Source organism: Lagopus leucura, unplaced genomic scaffold (assembly GCF_019238085.1).
Source record: "Lagopus leucura isolate 7727_CA_CO unplaced genomic scaffold, USGS_WTPT01 Super-Scaffold_1, whole genome shotgun sequence".
NCBI lineage: Eukaryota > Metazoa > Chordata > Aves > Galliformes > Phasianidae > Lagopus > Lagopus leucura.
This window is the reverse complement of record NW_024962250.1, coordinates 34,648,867-34,654,548: the sequence shown is the minus strand read 5'-3', so window position 1 is coordinate 34,654,548 and position 5,682 is coordinate 34,648,867. Positions and strand designations below refer to the sequence as shown.

The 5,682-nt window shown below is 44.1% G+C and overlaps 1 long non-coding RNA gene across 1 annotated transcript; it reads left to right on the top strand.

Moving 5' to 3' along the window:
• The first annotated feature begins 232 nt into the window (after positions 1–232).
• LOC122191344 lies at positions 233–968 on the top strand. Its single transcript, XR_006182391.1, has 2 exons — positions 233–685; positions 772–968. It is a non-coding gene; the product is annotated as an uncharacterized LOC122191344 (long non-coding RNA).
• Positions 969–5,682: the final 4,714 nt, after the last annotated feature.

The following is a 5,682-nucleotide window of genomic DNA, read 5'->3' as shown; positions in this document are numbered from 1 at the left end:
GCCGCAGCCGTCGCCTCGCTCTGCCTCGCCCGCCCCCCGCCGAGCCCGGCCCCTGCGCGCTCCCCGCGTCGCGCCGCCGCCTCCGGCCTTTAACGGCGCCGCCGCCGCCCGCCCTCCCCGCGCGGCGCGCTGACGTGCGAGCCCGGCCGCCCCGCCAGCCCGCCGCTCCCGCGCTTCCTCAGTCTCCCGAGTCCCTCCCCGTGCACGCACCGAGCGCTGAGGCGCGCCGCTCTGCCGAACGCGTGCCTGCGTGCCCCTCGCATACACATAGCTGGGGCTGCGGCACCGACGGACGGACTTTGGCCGGGATCACGTGGGGCTGCGAGGCACACCACGGGAGCGTGCGGCGATCGCCGTGTGTCGGCCAGACGTGGGGCTGTGGCACCGGGGTACGACGCGCTCATCTGAGGTACATCTCGGGACACCGGAGTCCCGAGAGCGTGTGGCTGTCGCCGTGAGGCGCACGCAGCGCTCTGAGCTGCGTGAGGTCGGAGGCACGCAGGGCTGTGTTACTTGGAGGCACGCACAGGCCTGAGCAACGTGCTGAGACATGAGGGTGCCTCGTTCCTGGAGGAAGGAGGGCAGCCTGGCCTGGTGGGGGATCAGCGCGCGTGGAGCCGTGGAGCTGTGTCCCGTACCGCAAGGCTGTCAGCAGGACAGGCACGCAGACTGCTGCAATACACAGGTACACACGCTGACCTGAGAAATGCAGCCTGCTGCACTTTGACAGACACACACGCCTAAAATATCCACGCCTGTTGACACTGACAGGCACATGCCCTGCTCTGGCAGCCTGTGACACCTGAGACTTGTAGTGACATGCAACCGCACACGCTCGCACACTGACCTGAAAGAACACGGGGCCGTCACTGAGACCAGCATAGACCATACGTTTAAAGAGGAAAAAAGACTGGGACACTCAGGTGCTGAAAAATAAAATGGCAACAGTATGTGTAACCCATTTCAAACACGTGTATGTGTGCTCTGTGTGTGTGTGCACATGCAGCTTAGATGTGCATGTGTGAATTCACGTATGCGCACGTATAGAAGTGGATAGAATATATTGCAGCCTCCAGCACTTCCTAAGCATTCATGGTGACAGAGCAGGCATTTCTCTGCTCTACTTCATTTCTGGCTTTTGCAATATTTTCTCAAGGAAAAGGAAGGAGGGAAGATGTGACACTGTGCTCCAGCTCAGCATCTGGCATTGATCAGCAAAGGTGATAAACACAAGAGGAGATTGGAAGCAATCTCCTGATGTTTGGGTCTACTTTCCCTGGTGATTGCTGTCAACCAAATCATACAACACTTTGCTGTTTCTTCTGAACACCTGTTGCAGAGCTGTTCTAGTTAGAAACGTCAGCTGATTTCTAGCCTTCTGGCTAATTTATGTCCATATGTTCTGTGCTAACACTGTCATTTAGTTTAAATACTTCATTTTTCACGTATGTATTTATAGAAGGAATCACACCCAGTTTCTGCCTTTGTTTTGCTGGGCTGTAAAAGGTAGATTTTAGATGGCTCTCGATTCCTTGGTCGTTTTCATCTGCCTGCCAGGCACCTGTTTTGAACTCAGTTCATATTTGTTAAGCATGGGTGGCTTGAATTGTACACTGTGGTCCATATGAAGTTCCCTAGCCTGCACAGGAACTAATGTTTTCTCCTTTCAGCTGGAAATACCTCACCTAAGTCATTCCTGGACATGTCAGGTTTCACAGACATGATGAAAGTTGGCTCCTCTCCCAGACTTCTCCACACACTGAAGAACTGCTACCTCTTTCTGCCATTTGCATTTCACATGCAAGATGCAGCTACTTGACATTTCATATATGGGCTGTTCCTGCTGTGCAAAAGGAATTCTTCTTACTGACTTAAACTTCTCTTTTCTTAAAGCCCTCTTCATAATTGTACCACATTGAATAGCTTAGTGAAATATATGACTACCTGCATTTGTTTTGTCTCAGTGGATGGCAAAAGAAGAATTGCCAGCATGATCTCATGATCTGTTTCAACTTTTGCTCATCCTTTTTGTGTTTTATCCCAGTTTTGTTCCCCTCCAGTCCTTTTTTTTTTTTTTTCCCAGTGTCACCTCACCGAGCCATAATTATTTGTCAGACATTACATTTATTCTTGTTTGTATGGTTTGTAAACATGAGCACTGAGGACAGCAAAACCACAGCAGTGCTGTCACTCGTTTGTCACATACTCTAATTCTCTTTGAAACTGATGGCTTGTTAATCAGCTCCACACATCTAGAATATAAAAATACCCTTTGCTACAAGAAATACATATTGCTGGTGCTGTCCTTCTGCATGAGAACCTGTACAGAGCTCTACTACAAAGTCAGAGAGGGTTCCAGAGCTATCCCTATTATTTGTATAGCAATTAACTTTGCCATTGTTGCATGGCTTTTTTTCTCTTTTTATCTTACCATCTAATCAATACTGTAGGAACTCGTATTTTTTTCCTGAGTAATTTCATTGCTGTTCTTTTGTTGGGTTGTTGGTTACGATCGGGTTTTTGTTGTTTTAAGCAGTGATGAAGAATTTTTTATGCTCTTTGGCACTTCTGTAATCATATCGACTATATTTCTGATGGGCTCAGAAACTGAGAAGTTGAATGTTCTTCCCAGTGTCAGCAGTGTTAAAAATACCATGTCTAGGAACTGTTTCATATGAAAACAGTACAGAACATGTTATGAGCAAACTAACCTAGCAGGGGAGCAAATCTTTAGTAACGGTTTAAGACATGTTACTCAGCATAGAAGCAATACGAAGCAGTGGGTCACTGGTGCTAGGTCTTAACGAAGAAGGTAATGAACCATTAGCTCAGGAATTGGTATCAGGATTTCAGGAGAACTGTCTCTTCCTGGGAGCTCATCAGTTAGGACCTGCCTACCTGACAACACTTCACTTAGGGATTTCATAAGAAAAACTTTCAAAGTTCTGCTTACTCAGATAAAAAACGTAATGCTTTTAACTTCTAGCTGAGTATGCCCACCATTAAAACAATGCACTTAATATTTACTGCAGAGTACATTAATCAAAATCATTGTTTTTACCACTTTTTTTCTCGCCCTGATAAAAACAGTATGATGGTGCAAAAGCATGTGAAGAACTATACTTTGAGAGTAGTGAATAATTTATCTGGACCAAGTGCAGATCAAATTGCAAAGGCTCTACATGTGGTTCAGATTTTCTTCTGTCTTTTCATGAAAGACTTGGAGTGTGCAATAGAGAGTGCACTTATTGAATCTGCAGATGGTACAAAGCTGGAGGCAGTGAGATTGCAGCAAGAGAACAAGGGGCAGCAGGCAGAAACCAGAACACAGGAAGTTCCATAATAACCCAAGAAAGAACGTCTTTGCTGTCAGCTTGATGAAGCACTGGAACAGGCTGCCCAGAGAGACTGTGGAGTCTCCTTCTCTGGAGAAGCTCAAGACCCATCTGGACACCTATCTGTGCAACCTATTGTAGGGAACCTGCTGTAGCAGGGCTTGAACTCGATGATCTCTAGAGATCCCTTCCAACCCCTATAATTCTGTGGTTCTGTAAGATCACACTGGAGACCAGGATGCTTCTCTGCACAGGAGTCAAAATAGTGTCTGTTTGTAAAAGAAGGCTAACACCACGCTGAGATGGAAGAACAAGCAATAAAATAGAGGAAGATGTCCTTTGCCCTGCTGAACCATCCAGCTGGAGACTCCGCTGAAGAAAATCAAGAAGAGATTCACAAGTACATTACACAGATTTGGAAAACAAGCCCTAGGATGAAAATCTGTAAGGGCTGGGGTTGTTTAGTCTAGGAAAAAGAAGACCAGAGGTGCTGCGATAACAGCTACAAAATATGTAAAGGGTTACTGCAGACAGATGGACAGGATGAAATGAAAAGGGCTTGTATCTTTTATTCTGTTTGATCTGAGTAACACATACAGATTTTAAGGCATATAAAGCTATATTAAGCTTGAAGCTGTGAAAAAGGCCAGCTTTGCTCCAATACTGCTAACACTGGAGCTGATTCACACTCTTGTACAGCAATGCTTTGTCCAGACTGTGGAGTTCCTTTGTGCTTGGGCAGTTTTAAGAACACATTTGGCAAAAATGATTCGGTGTGAACCCTGAAACTAACTTCAGTAACGTGCTGAATCTCAGTGCTGTAGGTCTCCTCTGAAGCCTTTTGCCCAGACACTCAAAAAGTACTTCTGAGAGTGGATGCTTTTACTACTGCAAGACCAATTAATGATGATGTTTTTTGATCATATATCAGATTGTTACAATCAAATAATTAAGTCCTCTGTAAGTAAAGACAATAAGAAGTTTGCCAGAGAAAAGCTCTTATATTTAACCCTGCATATAAGAACGTAAGACATTGGGCTCGAGGTCTGCATTTGCAACTGATTTCTATATGTAAAGGTGATAATTATGTTGTAAAACTCCAGTGCCATTCATGAAAACTTACTTGTTTTTTGTCTTTTAATAACATTTCCCACTCCGCTGTGGTTACAGCGTCACAGTTACATACATAAGTTCTCACCAGATGTTTAACATAACCTACTCTGCATGTTTTCATATTTTGGCCCCAAGGGCTTTTGCTCTGTTTCTTGTTCTGATCAGTAGCCATGTCCCCAAACTTGCATTAGAAGCAGCTGTTTTTTTCCCTTTGATTAATTAAAAATTCCAGTGCTTTCTGGGGAAATAATATAAAGCAGTGCTGTTTGCATGTATCTGTTACAATTCTGAAGAATGTAAGCGTCCAATGACAGAGGCTTCTGTAACAGAAGCTGTAGAAAGTAAAGCTGTTTTTAATACGTGCAGTCAAGTAGTTCCGAGATCTGTTCTCTAAGTCGTGCCATACATTGGAGTTTTGGTAACTATTCAGACTGGTTTCTGGCTCTTTTGAGCAGCTGCAAGCCTTTGCTTGTGATCTATTAATAATACATCAATGACATTTGCTTCTGCTTTCATATCTTCTTTTTGAACTAGAGAGAGCGAGATTACGGCCTGCACTGAGACCTTGCTGCTGTGTGCTTCCCCTGGCATGTCTGTCAACTGCAGAGAAACGATCCTCAGACAACTGGATAAACCAGACATTGACACTAACAGAGCATGTGACTGGAGTTAAGGTCAGAGATTAGGAGAGCGTGGGATTGGGGCCTCAAAGATTTATGCACAGGGGTTACAAGGGACATAACAAAATTAAAGGTTTGTGTTATTTCACACAGTACCAGGCCTTCTATTTCACTAAATTTTCTATACTCTCCTTCAGCAAATAGTTATTTCATTTGCTAAGTATGTGATTAAAAAAAAAATAAAATAAAATTGCACATAGGCTAAAGAATCTGATCTCCAGCCCTCTGCCACATCTGATCCTGATAGATAAAACAAGATTGCAAAAATGCCTGATTCTCATCGTCCCCTGTACTCAGCACAATTTTCTAAAACGAATACTGAATAAATTTACATCCCAAGAAAAAAAATTACCTTTCAAAAGAGACTGAAAACTACGACACTTCCAACTAAACTGTATAGTAAAAGTGTATTCTGGTCTGGTGCTCTTATTTTTCATAGGGTTGGCACATACCTTTAACTCTTACATCTGAATGTTGCTTTATAATTGTATTTTACCACATATTAAGTTGCTTGTCTGTATTTACATCAGAAAAGGTTTATTATTTGAATCCGC